We start from the raw sequence: 18,666 nt of genomic DNA on the forward strand, positions 1-18,666 counted from the left end.
GCTCTAGGGCAGCCTTCACAGTCATCAACACCATTAATATTTCTAATTAATAAACAATACTTCATTTACTTCACGTATTTATTGATGTATTATAATCACAGAATCCTATAATGGTTGGGGTTGAAAGAGACCTTAAAGCCCATCTTGTTCCCCTTTCCATGGGCAGGGACACCTTCCACTATCCCAGGTTGCTCCAAGCTCTGCCCAGCTTGGCCTTGGACACTTCCAGGGATGGGACATCTCCAACTTCTGGGTTCCCTCACCCTGCCCTCAGGCAGCAGATTTGGAAATGGGAGCTCCATACCTGTGCCAGAGCCCGGCGAAGCCAAGGATCCCTTCAGACATTTAGGATGTCTGCAGACCTTTAGGTGTTAATGTGAATTTAACGTCTTGTGAAGGCAGCACGGCACGCCCAGGAAAGAATGGAAGGTAAAACCTTCCTTGGATCAGCCATGCACATTCCTCCCCACACACAGAGTGGCTGGATCAAGCTCTCAATGCCTCATGCTTCTTTTCTCCCCAAATATGATTTGGAATAACTAATGACTCGACAAAGAAACATCCTCATGGTTTCCTAAAAATTCTCTTTTCCATTTTTCTGAAATTAACCATTAAGCACGTCAGCATCACATCAAGCTCTACATCCCTTGCTAGACTCTCAGTCCCACAGGAGCTCTGCAGGGAGCTGTCCCCACACCCAGTCCCTGGCCACAGGGATTGGGAAGGGATGCTGCTCCCACCATCCCACTGAATTCCTGTGGTTTCATCCTGGCCAAGAGTTATTTCCTCGGATGCAAACAGGAGACTGAGCAGATTTTATACAGATTTATTTGTGTGGTGTGCACACAAATCACAGGCTGTGCTTTCCCTCCCTTTGACCATCCCAATCCCTTAATTCAGGCCGTGCTCCCAGGATGGCCCTACCAGAGGGAGGATGGGCAGCAGGACTGGCAACACCTCGTGAATCAAATTCCATGAAGCGTCATTGGTACCTGGAGCTCCTTCCCAGAGCAGGAGTGGGATGAACGAGCAGAGCCTCCCCTGATCCGTGCACTCCCATCCTGTCAGGGGTGAAGCAGTTGCTGCTCCCATTCATCTCCCTTTGCCTGGCAGTGGCAGGCTGCCCACAGAGCTCACAGCTCCACGTGCACAGCTGCAATTGCTGCTCTGCCCACGCTGCTCACCTGGGGCTGGAGAGTGCCAAAACACTCTGGGCATGCACATAAACATCCAAATTCAAGGGCAGCTTAAAACTTCACCACTTTGTCCTGAAATCAGTATTAACCCCAAAATGTTTAGGGTCATCTAATCTCTCATGCACTTTGGTAACTCCCTCTGCTTGAGAAACGGTAGGAGTAGGACTAGCAGACCTCATGGACAGGGATCTTTTCTTAATTTCATCCTTTCTTAATTTCACCACATCTTTGGAAGCGTCCCAGGCCAGGTTGGATGGGGTTTGGAGCAGCCTGGGACAGTGGAAGGTGTCCCTGCCCATGGCAGGGGTGGAACTGGGATGAGCTTTAAGGTCTCCTCCAACCCAAACCAGTCTGGGATTTTAAAACTTTCTGATTCTATTACTCTTCCACACAGATCAGCCAAGTATTTCTCTAAGTATTTGCTTATCATAAGGCCCAGGAAGTCACATCTCACACCTAGAAATACGAAGCCAAGGTTGAAGATCTCTCAGATAATTGATAATTATCAGTGAAATCTGTCCTTCATGACAAGGTCACTGATGTAGATATTGAAATACCAATTAAAAGCCTCCAGAAATTTCATTTACACATCTATCCAGAACTCCTCTCTGTCTGGGAGCTAAAAATAAATTGATTTGTTGATATTTGTAGATAATGACTGTTTGAGTAAATAGAATTTCAGATCTGAAACACCTCAGCTTTACAGAGAGGGTCCTTGGTACCATCACCTGCCACAATTTACATGGATTTATCATTTATCTCTCAGAAACAAAAATTACATTTGGTAAAATCAGTAAAAAGCAAACAAATTATAGCCCATGCTTTAAAAAAACCCCATAATTACACAAAGCATTATTCAATTTTTAGTAAAACATAAGGGTTGCTATTGCAGCAGATTTTGCAAAGCATATGAAGCATAATCATTTAGCATTAGGTTAAGTTGGATTTTTACATATCTGAAGAAACAACACCAAGAGAAAAAAAACTTAGGAATGAAACACCCTCATTCATGCTGAACCAAAACTTTTAAAAGTCTAAAACATTCTTTTAAATCATTTTTTCTTCACTTATTAATGGAGTTGTCAGGTCTTCCATCTCCTTACAATAAACCCTGATTATGGTTAGGTTGGAATTGAAGGGAAAGTGTTCAGCACTGCCACAGCTCAGATTAAAAGTGGTTTCTCTTAACCAATTCTACTCCTTCCAGAAATGACCCTTTTGGAGAATATCTTTTTTATTATTATTATTAACTGCTGTCTGAATAGCCTGCTCAGAATATAAAAGACAAACAACCCTTCCCTCTCCCCGTAACAATTAGCAGCCATGATAAAGCTCCAATTTCCAACTCGGTTAATTTAGCATGTCAAAAAGCAATCTTTGCCTGGTAATTTCAATGCACTGAATGTCACAGAAAGGCCAAGTGACAGATTGCTGCATTTCAGTCAGAACACTCATCCTACTAAAAATGTAATCACTGATGTTCAGATCTCATTTGATATGCACTGTACAATATTTGGGTTGGGGGCAGCCTTTGGCATCTTTTTTGCCCCCCTCTTGTACAATAAAAAATAGAATTCATGTTGCATTCTGAGTCCTACCATCAGTTTTGATAATCACATAGACAGGTAAGTCCAGACCACAATACTTCAATGGAATTCTGAGCTGATATTGAATAATCTGGAATTCATTGATCACAGAGCAATTCTGAGTTCAGACTCAATAACATCGGTGAGAACCGAAAGTCTGATTCCCAGTCACACTCAGAAGGCTGCAAAGTCCATCAAAAATAAATTAAAACCCTTTACCAACCATTAGCATGCCCTGTGTTTAGTCACATTCCTCAAACTCCATCATTGCAGGATGGAGAAGCTCCAGTTGGAAGCTGAATTTCAGGGCTCTGTCACGTGCCTCGTGCCCCATTTCCAGCAAGCTTTCCACGAATCTATTTGTTACAAATTATTTTGATGTACCAGCAATTTATTTGTCTTCTTTCCCAAGAATAGCTTCATAACCTCACCACATTCCAAATCTAAATAACACATATGCTCCATGTTTAACAAACTCCAGTTGGTGCTTCATATGTGTACTTTTCCTTCTCATTCCAAGGAAATGGCTGCAGAGCGCTGGGGATCAGGCACCAGCGTGGGTGAACGCTCTCTGAAGCCCTGCTTTTCAATTGCCAGGCAGCAACTGACTGAAACTAGGGGGGGAAATTACTCTTCTGACAGGCTTTGGGAAGTCATTGGCTCCAAGACTTTCTCTTCCAAGTCTCCTGTGTCTATCAGATGCTCAGTCAGGCGTGTGGCATCTCCCCATTGCAGTGCCCATCACGGGTGTGCCATGGCACTCTGAGCTTGGTGACTTGAAATTACACTTCAGGTGTGAAGGGATTTGGAGAAATGATTGGGTTTTGCCCAGGCTGAAGCTGTCCCAACAAATAAGTGGTGGGAAAAGGAGCTATGCTGGAGGATGAGGAGTTACAAGAGCGAGGATCTAAGGCACAGCCATTTATGCAACAGCTTGTTCTAACTCTTTAATATTTACACTAAATTCTAGGTCAGCTGAAGTGGTGGGCAGGAGATCAAGCCCTTGATGAGGCATTAACTGCATGTCCACACCCATCCATGGGAAAGCAGCAGAGATGATCTCACTTCAGGCTCTGCTTTTCCCCCTCTTCCCTTTCCCAGCTCCCCCACGTGACCTGGCACACCTGGACAGCCCCACCAGAAAATTAATTAAGGATTAAGACGAGTCCTGGATGGAGACAGGACCACTCTGAGCCTCTAGACAGCAATGTATGGAAAACAGCATTGGAAACACAGGTGTTTCCATCCCAGCCCTTATTAATCCCCTAAGGAAGTGCCTCCTGCACAGTATCAGATCATAAACAGTAATGAGCACTTTAATTAATATTACCCCACTGCCAGGGAGAGATATCATATGTAAATTCAATAAATCATGGCTCTTCACAGGCAGCGTGGATGCAACATGAAGACCAAAAGGGGTGGTCTCAATCCCCAAAATTACCTCAAACAAATTCCCTGAGTGCAAACACAAACCTGCATCCAAATTCTGATACTTTCCCAACTGGCTTCTTAATACTGATCTCCTCATTTAGAGTAATTTTTATTCACAAGAAAGAGTTCAAAGTTTAGGGAGAACCAGTAAGAAAAGAGAAGAGAGTGGAGGAATTTCCATAATACCCCAAGACTCTCAGAGAAATGTTCCTTAAGCAGGTTATTTCCAAGATATGGCAGCCAGAAGTGCACATTATGTTCCGTATTCTTTCTGGATGGGTAGAAAGAACTGCACCTCTAAATAATAAGAAAAACTTTAGTTCATTAAACAAACCTTAAGGGGAAGAGCAAATGAGAAGTGTTTTATATTCAGTGTCATCAATTCAGCTGAAAACATGTTTGTACCACTCCATGAAATGAATGCTTTTTATAGCGCCGTTCCTGCCAACGATGCCTCATGAACATAATAAAATTAAACATGTAAAACCAGCTCTGGAGATGGCAACAAATAAATTCCAGAGAAACAGTAACACAAAGTAACACACATTCCTAAACAAACAGTTTGTGGAATAAAAGGAGAAAAAAACAGGTGAAGTGAGCAAAGTGTAATGCAGGGGGTGGACTGAATTTACACAGAGGTCAGGGAAAGGGATTTTTCAGCCTTTCTTTTCCAATGTATTACTGAAGCCCCAACATTGCAGCACTGGCAGCACCACCCTAGACCACAAAAGTGATTCATCACAGACATTTCTGCACTTGATCCACTGATGGAAGTCACCATGGAAGAAGGCCCAGCTCCATCCCCCAAGTGTGACCACACACCACTGCTGAAGAAGTCACCCTGGAATCATGGACTCAAATGGAAAAGATCCTTAAATCACCTTTTAAGCCACATCCACACAGCTTTTAAATCCCTCCAGAAATGAGAACTCCACCACTACTATGAGCAGATGATCTTTTTGGGAAAACATTGTTCCTAATATCCGACCTGAGGCCATTCCTTCTCCTCCTGTCCCTGTTCCCTTGGAGCAGAGACCGACCTCTCTGGCTGTCCCCTCCTGGCAGGGAGTTGTGCAGAGCCACAAGATCCCCCCTGAGCTTCCTTTTGTCCCTCAGTCACTCCTGAAGCTCCAGCTGCTCCCTTCCCTGGACAGGGATCCTTGTCCCAAGGGACCACGAGCACCACCCCACAGCAGGATCACACCGTGCTAAAGAGTCAGCCCCGGCTGCTGCTGCTCATGGGGAAGGTCAGGACCCTTCCCAAAGCTGAGCAGCCACCCTTGATGTCTGCCAGAAATTCAGACAAATCCTCATGTTTATGTTTTCTGTTCCTCAGGAAAAAAAAAAAAAAAAAAAAAAAAAAAAAAAAAAAAAAAAAAAAAAAAAAACCAGGTAAAAAGGAGGATGGTTTCATTTTGGGGTTTTCTGTAGGTTGTTTCTGGGCTAGAACAAGCCCATCCCTCCCTTCATTCCCCTCCACTCCACAGGCAGCAGGGACAAGGACTCTCCCTGACTGCCACCCAGTGATCTCAGAAGAGCTGAAAGGAGGCACACAAAGCCCTCCAAAGTTATGCCACAGTCATCAAATACCAGAGGAGTTTGGAAACCACTATTGTGGCCCCGAGTAGGAGCAAACCTCTCCAAATAAGGCAGCATTTCTCCTCCAACGTGCAGGAATTGGCAGCTCCCCTGCTGGAGTTTATGTAAGATTTCTCAGACAGATCAGCCAACTAACAAATGTCAAAGAGCCTTCCTGACTTTGGAGGGACTTTCAATGCAGGAGGGGATTCTGATGAGGTTTGGAGCTGGGAAATGAGTTCCCGTGCTGCCAGGATGGAGGGGAAGGAGGATTCCAAATAATGAGTGGTGAATTGATGAGGAATGGCCATGCTGCCACCTCAAAGTGTCCCCTCTCACGTCCCCATTTGGGTAATTTGTAGGAAAATGGGCATTTCCAGAAAAATGGATCACATTACAGCAATGTGCTGCTCAAGATCAAGAGGATCAAAAATCAACATGGCCTGACAAACATGAGCTACTACTGGGACAATCTTAATATGGAGACAAAATATTCCAGAAGGGTCTCGGAGAGGTCAGACAACGCTGTGTTTTTAATACTCAGCTATGTTTCCTTATCTCAGAAGATTGACTAAGTAAATTCAGCTTCACTCGGCAGCAAAAGGCTGCAGGACAATTACTTAAACCTTACTGGAAAGGAGATCTTAAAACCAGACTATCCTGGTTAACCAAGACATGATATGGCAAGTGCTTAGCAACACTCTTTCCCAATTTTTTTAACCTCCACCAGCCTCCCACGGAGAATGACAAGGAGTTATTACCTCCTGACAATGAGCTCTTTCTTCTGCTTCTTGTCCCATTAGGCCCTGATCTCTGCTGCTTCTGCACAGAAGGTATTTTGAATATCTAAAAAACCTAAAAGACGTGATTGTATGCACAAAAGGGTTTTCAGAGCAAGGAGGGTTTGGGGCTCCTGTACACAAAAATCTCAGAATAAAGGACCCAGCTTGTTTTGCCCCTAAAGTGTTCAGCATTTCAGATCTCAGAGTAATGGTGGCACTGAAAAATACAGGGTTTATTATTTTATTGTTTATTAAGCTGCCCATCAGAATTAGTGAAGTTTACACTTGCATTCACTTAAGTATTTTTATTTTCTGAACAGCAAATAAAAATAAGCAACAAATCACTGACACAGTCCAATAAAACAGAAAGAAAATCCAGTTCTGTGGGACTGGAAGCCTCGAGGCACACCTATGGCTTTTTTACCTTAATATACAGAGCAAGAAGCAGAGAGGCCAGATCAGCATCTGTTTCACTGCCACATCTCAATCCTAAAAAAATATTCACAGACAGACAGCAAACTAAAAAGGACCCAGAGCCAATCAGCCGTTTGGGGACACTGAATAAAACAGGCTTTGATCCATGGTCACAGAGGAAAGGTAAGATGGACTTTCAGCAGGATTTGAAGGGACTAAACACAGAGCAGCAAAACCAGGAATAAGTTTAATTCCACTTTTCCCACACCATGCATAAAGACAAACAGCTGATGGCAGGAGAGAGAAGGGCAAAACACATCTGGGAAGACACATAAAAAGGGATTTTTCTTGCCTCCTTCTCTGCAAACTCCACTCTGGTTTGATCATCCCTTCCACCAGCATGAGGTCAGACCCGAGCTCTTTTATGTGGACAATTAATAACTCTTATCATCACTTGATTTATCTCTCTTTAACATGTGTGCATCACATGGAGATGGACTGGGTGAGTTATTACCTTGTAGAGCCAAGCAAAGATTTTTTTTTTTTACTGTCCTGAAGTTCTATTTCCTAACTTGAATAAGAAATACCACAGATCTATATTTCAAGAGGGACACAAGCAATGTCTTTGCCTAAACACATGCCTGATTTATTATTCAGATTTATAACTGTACTCTCTTCAGTGTTTGAGTTACACATTTTTTCTCTGCTGAAAAACAAGGACTAAATCTTAACCACAATGCCTTGATTTAAGCTTAATTTTCCCTTGCACAGTTTTCCTGCCTCCTGCAACTCTGAGGTTCCATGACTAAGTTCTTCCTGCTGCCACAAACTGATTTTTCAAACACGAGATTTCTCTTCTTTGGCACATGCACAGAATACCACAAAATCCAACCATAGTGTCTGCATTGAGTAAATCTTGGTTTAAGTCTAACTACAGAGGCTCAGGGCACCCTTTTCCTCCACAGCTCACTGGAGACAGCTCTGAGGGAGACAGAGAACAACAGGATTCCTCCAAGGACATCTCTAAACCAGCCCCAGAAAAGGGGCACTGAGCAAAGACAGGCTTTCACAGTTCAGCATTCAGCTTCTGAGTTACATTTGATGAAAAATAACTCCCAATATAACACAATCAATCATTGCCTTGCACAGAGGAGTTTTCAGCCCAAAAGTGTCTTTTCTGTACAACTGGCAAGGATAAATAGAAGAAAATCTCCAATACCTTTTCACTTTCATGACCCTGAATATTCCCCTTTGTCTTCAAGTCCAGAGCCAGCTGAAAACAGAGAAATTAAGCCAAGGAGATCTGAGCCATAATTCTCCTTCCATGGCTGTGGCAAATACACCGACTCTGGTTTATTGCTTCAAAGCCATTAATGAATGTCAGTGGCCAAACCATGAAGGTTTCTGCAGCTCTGCATCCAAACTGGAGTTAGGCATCCCAAGATCAAATAAAAATGCAAGAGCAGGAGCCCTACATTGAATTTATCAGCGTTATTCTCTATCTTGACAGCAGCAGCTATAGCTGGGAGTGGTTTCATTCCAATCTGTATCCACGAGGTATCAGCATTTCAGAGTCACCCTGACATCCTGGGAAACTTTCATTGCCAGGTAAAACTCAGATAAAACTGAGAATATCACAACAGCAACACCCAGGCATCTCTGAAATTTAATATTTAATTTTAATAAGTTGAAGGAGTGGCAGTCGGGCTCTCCCTGAGGGTCCCAGAACAAACTGATTTTCCCCAGCCTACACAAAGCCAAACCCACCCTTGCTGGAAATTCTTCCTCCTTCGAGACCAAGCTGTGCCAGGAGAGGTTTAGACTGGATACCAGGAAAAAAATTGTTCACTGAAATGGTGGTCAGGCATGGAGGGTTTCAGCCAAAGGTTGGACTTGGTGATCTCAGGGGTCTTTTCTAACCTTAATGACTCTGTGATTCTGAGAGCTTCCAGGAAGACACCAAATTAAACCTCAGCCTGAAGGAGCCTGAGGAAAGGCAGTCAAGTTATTGATTATACTGAGCTGCAGAACCCTCTTTCTGCCAAAATTCTTCTGTGAGAGGGCAGAAGACAAAAGCTTTTGAAAAACCCTCCTTGCTGAATTAAATCTATTCCCTCTGGGCATTTGCTCCATCAGATATAAAGATATATTTTCATTGCAGTCAGGACTTCGCCTTTTCCAGACTTTATTTTCCATCCAGTCAAACTGATCTGCAATGATTAATAAGCAGTAAAATAATTTAAGAACAAAGAATAAAAGTGTATTTAAAGTTAAGCCAAAATGTAAAACTAGAGGTGGCGCTTGTATCTGTTAACTCAGAAATTAATCTGAGCCTAAAGAAATGCCCATGGCAAGTTTAATACTTCAATTACAGTTTCAGAGAAGCAGAAATAGCCAATCCAACATATTCCATGGTGCCTTTCTGCTATGGACACAGTTTCCAACATGAACCTGATACACAAATGGGACAATTTCAGCAAACTGGGTTTTCTTTATGAGTATTTCTCTACCAAGTTACTTTTAAATGAGATATTTTGATGCTTCCCACAGACCTGAACCATATGGGAATCAAGAAAGTGTTAAAAAATGAACAGAAACCCTGCTAATCAAAGGTACAAAACCTGTAAAGCTCCTCCGAGCTACAGTAACCTTGCAGCTGCATGAGCTGCTGGCTAAACAGAACAACCCAGATAAAGAAGAACTGGAAAGGGATTAATTAAATCAGAAGCAATAAAGACATATTAAAAAGATTTCTAGAAAGAATAAATCAAATCACAAATACATTATTATGGAGTCAGTAGTGCTGTTATGGGAAGGATCTCTGTATTGGCCCCTCCCTGCTGATTCCCCAGGTAATCAGATGGGCCACAGGACTGAAGCATCCCAGTGACTCCCAGCTGCCCAGGCTGGTCCTTCCTCTTGCCCTTCTGGATTAAAAAATGATCCTTTCTCAAGGATTAAAAGCACGCAATGCCCTAGAAAAAGACCAGAATCTTTCCTAAGAGTTAACCCCCGAGCGATGCCTAAGACAGGTGGATACTATCAGAGCATCCTCCCTGGAAACCTCCATTTGTTTGCAAGTCAAAGTCCTGAAAGAATTCCTGACATTCCCAGTGAAAAGATCTCAAGTCAAGACTTGGCTCAGCGATTTAATTCGTCTTGTTTTGTTGTCTCAGTTGTTTGTTCAGTATTTATTGCCAGGTTTTGTTTTCCTGTCACCTCCATACCCACTCCACTGCCCTTGTTTATCACGTGGCTTTCTACACTCTCATAATCCTCTGAGCTTCCTTTCAAGTAGCTTGGAAAAAAAAAAAATCACAGTATGAGTTCATGAAACAATGTATGAATAAGTCATTTCCTCCTTTAAATACACCTCTGAGTAAATGATCCAGAGACTTTTCAAGAGCCATTTACATAACAGTCGCTGATACAGGCTTCAAATTTTCATGTCAATCTCAGGATGGCATTTTAAATCACCCCATTTTCCTAAATGAGGTGAGAGAATTTTAAGAGCAGATTTTGCCAACTTCTAGACCCCTTCTTTTAGACCCAAATCTTTAAATGGTGAATTCTCCTCACCCTTCTCCATTTGGGGTAGTGCAGAAATGTCAGCAGTGCTCTGGGTATATAACCTATAATCCAAACACAGTTGGGTGCTACTTCAAATACATTTTCTTTTATGACTACAAATGCCATAAATTTCAGCAACTGTCAATCCCACTTCACAGCCTGCAGATTGAAAATAAAATTTGGAGGCTTTGCTAGATGTGAGTAACCATCTACTGCAGTACTACTGGGAAGACACCTATGAATCACAAGATGCTCAACTAGTTGCAAATAAATTTAGGTAATTTCCAGGCATAATTCACAGACAAATAAACAAGAGAGTGGAATTTGGCTTCTACGTGGATTTCTGAGGTGTTGTGAGAACACCCCTCCTTCCTGGTGCTCAGAAACCAAGAACAGGCTCAAAGGTGAATCTCTCCCCCAAGTCTTGAATCTGAATCTCTCTTGTTGGGGTTGGAAGAGCAGTGAGGAAGGTGAGGGACAGGCTCTGCTCCCAGGGAACAAGGGACAGGAAGAGGTAACAGCTTCAAGTTATGCCAGGGGAGGTTTAGGTTGGATATTAGGAATTCTTTCCCAAAAGAGTCACCCACCCAGAGGGCAGTGGGGGAGTCCCCATCCCTAGAGGGATTTCAAAGCCATGTGGATGTGGCAGCTGGGGACACGGGGCAGTGGTGGCAGTGCTGGGGAGTGCTGGGCTCTGATCTAAGACTTTTCCTCTGTGACTGTATCCCAGAGAACTTTCTGGACGTGGTTCCTGCAGCAGCATGATTGCTCTGAAGGCACCACAGGCCACATGGGAATTCATAAACCACATGGGATCATCACAAGCCCCATGGGCTGCTCCAGGGCTCTGCTGGGAGCTTTTCCTTGGTCTGGGGATGCTGCAGGGTTCTGCTGAGCTTGCTTTTCCTTGGAATTACACGGATGGAGCCAAGGACTTCTCTGCCAGCCTGAGAACAGGAAGCCAGTGCTCAGATGAGCTTCTCTTGGAATGGCTTTGCTCTCAGAGGTCTTGGAGCACAAAGGGAAGTGCAGAGATGGAGGTTGGGATCTCTGGCACGGTGGGAATCTCTTTGGGGGCCAGCCTCTACATCCACACCATTCCTGATTAATTTTTGTGCTGAGCCAGGAGTTTGGGCAATGGAGGGATAAAAGAGATCATCCACAGCAGTTGGCACTTTTGTTTGAGTGACCTAAAAGAACCCAGGAGTTGGGAGCCATAAATTCCCAAAGGCACTGCCACATTTCTTTCTTTGGCTCGGGGTCCCAGTGCCAAAAATGGGCCAGCTGACTTTGATGTGCCCCACGATCAGAGGCAGCAGTTGTGTCCCTGAGACACTCCCAGCCACAGAAAAGCCCATTCTTCAAGTTCACTGAAGAGGTCACAGCCTTGGAGGTGTGGAATCCAAAAATACAACGTGATTTAAAACAGAGCTGGAGGAGAAGACAAAGCAGGCAGGGGAAGGGAAGTGGCAGGAAGGCTGACTCCAGGAAAAAGGACATGGAAAAGGCAATGGGAGCTCACAAAGGGAATCTGCAAAGAGTCAGGGGGTGAGGACCTGTGACCCTGTCCCAGCTGAGCACTGGGACACCCCAGCTCCTCTGAAAGGAGCCCAGCAAGAGCTGCAGTCCATCATTTTTGTCAGCACTATTCCATGCAGAGCTCACCCCCACGCTGGGTAACAAACCCTGGGAGGATTTCTCAGACAACCTACAAGCACCAGGCTGAGAAAAAGGACAGCACTGCCAGAGCAGAGGCAATGCAGAAAGATGATGTGAAAATTGGGAAAAGAGAAAGCCGGTGTCAAAACCAGCAGAAATCAGAGCCTAAGTGCCTTTTTCTGGTAGAAATCATCATTTTATCCAATTTCAACAGGTAGTGGTGCCAACTGTGTTGCACAATAAACACTGGAGAAGAGGCTTTGGAGAACATATCCGTCACCACGGCGTGACATGTTAGTGCTGCCTGCTTCCCAGAGTGAGAACAAACAGCAAAATCCAACTCCTAATGAAGTCAAACAACCCAAAAAGGAAAAGAGCACAAGGAAACACTCTGTCTCTCTCCCCCATCACCAAACACATTAGCAAAATGGAGTGTTCATGATTAATTCACATTCTTTTCCCACCGTCTCTCCTGCTGGAGCAGCAGAAAAACCCAGCTCATTGTTTCTGCTCTCTGAAGATGCAGGAGCTTCGTGGCATCTCTAGCAGAGCTCTGGAGCTTTCCCAGCAAACTCCAGGATGTCTGCAGGGATTTTTACCTGTTTGGTGACAATTTCAGAGTGTCAGTGCCAGGAGGGGATTTGTCAGAGCTCTGCAAAGAGCCCGGCACTCGCTGCCCCCGCTGCGCCTCGAACGACACAAAATCCTACAGCATCACATTCTTTTAGGGCTCAAGGCACCAAAATTAGGCCATGAAAACGCAGAGAGAGGAGATCTGTACAGCACTGAGATGGGCACCATGGCTGGATAGAGAGATAATTAGAAGTTAGTGACAATTTGCACAATGTACAAGGAGAAAAAGGCTTTTCTTTTAAAAAGAAGAAAGCTAAAAACGTTTCGACTCTACTACACTTCATAAAAGCCAGCTTTTTGAAGTTATTTCAATTAAGCCCAGCAAACTCTTCAAAAATCTTTCAGATTGTTCCAGATCTCACCTGACTCTGTTCTACATTTTCAGGCAAGGGAGGGGAAAAAAAAAAAAAAAAAAGTTATTTTACTTTGAAAATCTACATAATTAAAACCAGCACTGTCTTCTGATTGATAAAGTTTCAAGTGACAGCTTTGCAGCAAGCTGCCTCCCACACAGAAGCAATTTGTAAAAGCCTTTCAGAGTTTTATGTAACTGAAAAATCCAAGTTGCTTTCATCCAGGTCTTTCTTTCCAGCCCCAGTTTAAATGTGGCTGCAAGGAACTGCAACAAATAGATGCCTGAATATAAGATTAATTTAGGCACCAAACATTTTGTCTAATGATCAGGCACCGACCGACAGCAAAGGCTTTTTCTCCTTGTTCTTATGTATTTGGCAAATTTTGAAGCAATTTTATCTTTAAAACCCAACTTAACCCTAATTTTTCAAGCACAACAAGTCACACAACACATTTGCCACCAGCTCGAACTGGCTTAGAGTTCCCATGAGAGCAAAGCCAAAAGGAACTGAAAAAAACCAAAGAAATAAAAGATGACATTAATTCCTTCCCTGGGTTGGTGAATACCAACCTGTGTTTGTTTTTTTTTTTTCAGCCATGCAGCACCTCCAGCACTAGAGGGAGTAGCCAAAAAAGCTGAATATTTCCTTCCTCAAAACTTCAGCAAAATCTGAGCATGGGTTATAAAACTCTCATCTGAATCCACGTATTCTCTGAGACTTTGAAAGCTGGTAAGGATAGCACAATTAATTCCATATAAATTTACCTGGTGGTTTTTAAGAACTGCAGCTCTTAGGAAATAAACCAAGCCTCAAAACCCTCAACCTGGATGCAGATATCACCCTCCCCAAGCATATCAAGAGTTTTTAAGGTAAAAAAGTAAAGGTAATGCATTTTCAAAAAAAAAAAAAAAAAATTAAAGCAAAGTAGCTGAATCAATGTTGGCCCAATATAGTTCAGGAAAACAAATTTTTGTTAAATGCAAACATCACAATTGTTTTTGGTTTTGTTTTTTTTCCAATAAACTGATCTAGGTCTTATAACCAAATAATTGTAACATATACAGGCCAACCACTGTAATGTTCCACAAATGCAGTAGAAACCGAGTGAAAACACTGAGTATTGAAAAATGAGAGAAAAAAGGTGTCAAAAAATGTAAAATACTAAGAAAACAAAGATATTTCTATTTTTGCACTGGTAAATTATCTTAATGCTCTAAAATTATAGCCAGCCATTTAATAAAATGCTCAATAACTGCATTTCCTACCATCACAAACATGAATTCCCATTTCCTTTGCATTTTGGTGGTTCAACAGAAACAGGCTAAAGTGAATTCATATCATATATTTGATGAGACTTAGGACTAAAAGTCCAGAAGAAGCAGAGCTGCCTACAGGTCATATTTTGGGTTGTATTCTGCCTTTCCTTTGTGTTCAAGAGCCAGAACTCAAATTTGACTTCTTGGAAGTCATAGTCAGGTAACAACACAACGGAAGGGTTATGAAAAAAAGAAACAGACCAAAAAGCAGCTCTACAAATCAGCAAATAGCCAAGCAAATCCACAGGACAAGGATTTGGGCCTCATAAAATAAACCTTTCATATTTTCCATTTTTTTACCATTTTTTTACAAGTTTTTCTCATTTTTTGGGAACAAACTGAGAAACCACAGCAACCACATCTGTGAGACCTCTGGAGGTGTCTACTCCAAACACATCAGCCAGCTCCAAAGGCAGATCAGCCCCTGCCCACTTCCCACAGTGTTTAAAAGTTGAGATGTTCTAATCCCTGCAGCCAGGGCTGACCTGGAGCTGCACATTCCATCAGCTTCTCCTCATCCATCACCAGCAGATCACCTCCAAAACCAGCCCAGCTCAGGGAGAAAATATCCCTAAATATTGCAGTAAGGTAGAAAAATCATAAAGAAAGGCTTTATAAAATCAAACCTGTTCTAGCAGTAGCTGGCCTGTCATTGCCTCTAAGGAAAGCCAGCACCTTGCAGGCTCCCACCTGAAAGCAATCCTGGTGTGAGCAGGTTGTTAACACAACAATCTACTGCTGGGTGAAAATCAACTTACACCTGTATAAAGTGGTTGTGCTTATTGCTGGGTGAAAATCAACTTACACCTGTATAAAGTGGTTTTGTTAATTGCTGGGTGAAAATCAACTTACACCTGTATAAAGTGGTTTTGTTAATTGCTGGGTGAAAATCAACTTACACCTGTATAAACTGCTTTGGCACCCGTGGACAGAAACATGAAAACTCTCACAAACAACTTCTCCTGCATCAGGAGCCTGAGTGACCACTCAGTACAGAATAATAATTGTTACTGACCAATAAAGGAACTGGCAAGAAAGCTCCTGACCAGCTGGAGCCCCACACGAGCTCTGTAGCACTGCATAAAAAGGAGTTCTGTGAATAAAGAAGGGGCTTTTTCCACCATGAAGGAAATGGAGTCCGTGGGGTTTATTCCCATACCTAAATTGTCCCTAAAGCTCTCCAGGAATTTCCTCCATGGCTTCCAAGCCAAACCAGAGCTGCCCCTGCAGCCCTGGTTAAGGTCAGCACAGGAATTCTGAGGGTTCCTGCAGGAACCTTGGTGCACTTACAGCTCTGCCCCATGTGCTTCCTGTCAACTTCTCCAAACCTGCCCCTCCCAGGCAGTTTCCCCTCAGAGTTGCTCCTTGGAGCATAAATTCCCCTTTCCTCACAGAATCCTGGAAGGGTTTGGGTTTGTGTTTAATCCATGGGCAGGGACACCTCTCACTGTCCCAGGGTGCTCCAGCCTGGCCCTGGGCACCTCCAGGGATCCAGGGGCAGCCACAGCTTCTCTGGGAATTCCAGCCCAGCCAGGAATTCCCAATTCCCAATCTCCCAGCCATCCCTGCCCTCTGGCAGTGGGAGCCATTCCCTGGCTCCTGTCCCTCCATCCCTTGTCCCCAGTCCCTCTCCAGCTCTCCTGGAGCTCCTTTAGGTCCTGCAAGGCTGCCAGTCTCAAACTTCATTCCCAAATCCTTGAACCACCCCACCAATCCACACATCCCTGCCCTGATGAGAAGAAGACAATCTTTAGCTGTACCCTGCAAGTCTGAAGAGTTTTGTTTCCTGCAGACAGTGACAGCAGCCTGAGTGATGGGTGAAAACCCTCAAGACAGCAAACCCTGAATACCCTTTGCCAGGCACATTTGAATGATTTGCTTCTTCAGTCAGACTCTTCTCTTTTGTTCCAGCTCTGTTGTGATCTTTCAACATCCAAGTATTACTTAATTCAGGAGTTTGTCACATAAAAGCCATTTTTATTCTTCTTTAGAGGAGGTTTTCATGAGACATTTGTTCTTGCTGGGGAGCATTCTTAACAGGGAAAAAGAAAAAACTATACTAATGGTATTTTGCAAACCAGAGTGCTAAATACTTATTAGACCTTTTTTTTTTTTTTTGCTAGTTACTTGCTAATGGAGCTTGTTTTTTTAACCTTCCCATTAAAAGAGAAAGTAACCACTGCAAAAATAAAAAAAAAAGTTTGGAAATTTTGCCTCTCCTCCTGTGTAATTTCATCTCGAACCTTGTTCTGTGTGACCCCTTCAAAGGGAGAGCGTGGAAAAAGAAAATATTTGTGTGGTAGCAATGGCCCCATCTCTCTGAGGCACTTGCCACACCAGCTGCAGGGATAAATCTCCTGTTACAAAGAGATTGTGGCTGCAAAAGCAGCCAAAATGGAATGTTAATTTAGGCTCAGCCGTGCTAAAGCCAGGCAGGGCTCGGGGCATTCTTGGGAAAAGAGGTCTCCACAAAAAACCTTGCTCTGAGAAAGGCCTTGGCAAAGTATTTGAAATTTCCAATTTCTCTGATTAGCTTGCATCTGAGAGAAAACATCACCCTCGGAAAATCCTTCTCCCTATTTTGTCTGTGTTTCCTGTTGCCTTTTGATGCCTGCTTTCCTGCTGGCTCAGCCTTTTCCAGAACTCATTCCCTGTCCCCCTTCCATTGTCTTTATCTCCTCAAGGAGTTATTGTGTTCTTCCAAGCCAAGCAAAGATATTTTTCCCATTATTCAGATTCCTGCCCATCCATCTATGGGATTATGGAGCTAGAGCAAAGACAGGATCTCCCACATCCAATAATTTAACTCCATGGCTGTTCCCAAAACATCACACATCCAGCCCAGCACTGCTTTTCTTGGATTCAAGCATGGAAGCAAATTTCTGTGGGTTAATGACCCAAAGTAAGTCCCTGCAGGATCTCAGCAGCAGAGGTAGAACTGCCACTGACTTGCAATCAAATACTCACAGGTGCTTTTCAAAACCTTGTATTCATCCAAAACCTGGAAAACTTCATCTACCTGAGGTCATGCCCACATGAAAAGGTGACTTGTTCCAGACTAAATTAGATAAGTTAAATTTCTGGTAAATTTTTGAGTCTGTAAGGACTAACTCAGGCTATATGGAGCTCAGAAATTATTCACTTCTCCTCACAGAAGTCAGGACCAAAACTACTATGAATTTATGTTCTCTATAAGTTTCCCAGGATAAATGGAAGAGTCTGACCAGTTGGATCAAAGCCTGAGATGGGCTCTGAGCAGAACCACAATATCTGAGCACTGAACACTGCGAGGAACAAGAGGAAAAATCCAAAGGAAAAAAAAAAAAAAAAGTTTTTAAATCACTTGCATCAAAAGGAGCCTTTGCTCTCAGGTTACAGACACAGAACATCCTTGTTGTCACTCAGCTGTTACACAACTTCAACTAAGCACTGTTAATTATCTAATGCTGAGCCACTTCTTCTACTTCAAAGTAATTTTCCATCCTATTAGTTTTTATATCAGAAGTCATGCAGAACTGACTCTATTTATCTTTTGCTCTCTGGTAGAAGTTAGAGTTTCTTAAAGCACAGACCTGAACAAAATCTTAATACCCCTCTTAATTTGTCACCCATCTGAAAACTGAACTTGAAATAGTTTCCAGAATCTCTTTCCACACAGGTCTTTTGTTTTAATTGAACTTTTCTTTTTCCCACAGGAAAGCTAATTTAGTATGACTTGCCACTACAAAAATTGAAATTCTTGGGCTAATTAATTTTTGTACCTGAAAGTGAATATTACTTCTTTTTTTTGTTGTTTTTTTCAGTTTTTAATACCTCCCTCTAAAAAGTACAATCCTCAGCATGTAAAACCAAAGGAGAGATAGAAAAGTGCTCAGGAGTTAGAAAACTTTACAGGAATTAGAAGGTTCATCAGGAATTACTTTACAGGGTGATAGAAGTTTTTCATCTCTAGAAAGCCAGTAGCTGAAATATAAAACCTGGAGGCAGTGAGAGTTTCCATTAAAGAACTTTGGCATGGTGGGACAGGAACACATGGACTTTCTAACCTCATTTCCACAAGTAAAAAGCAGGGGACCCGTTAAAAGTAATTTTCATAGGCAGAGAGGGGATACACTGGTTATATTGTTTGATAAATCCCTGAGAGC

Source organism: Vidua chalybeata, chromosome 7, assembly GCF_026979565.1.
Source record: "Vidua chalybeata isolate OUT-0048 chromosome 7, bVidCha1 merged haplotype, whole genome shotgun sequence".
Lineage (NCBI taxonomy): Eukaryota > Metazoa > Chordata > Aves > Passeriformes > Viduidae > Vidua > Vidua chalybeata.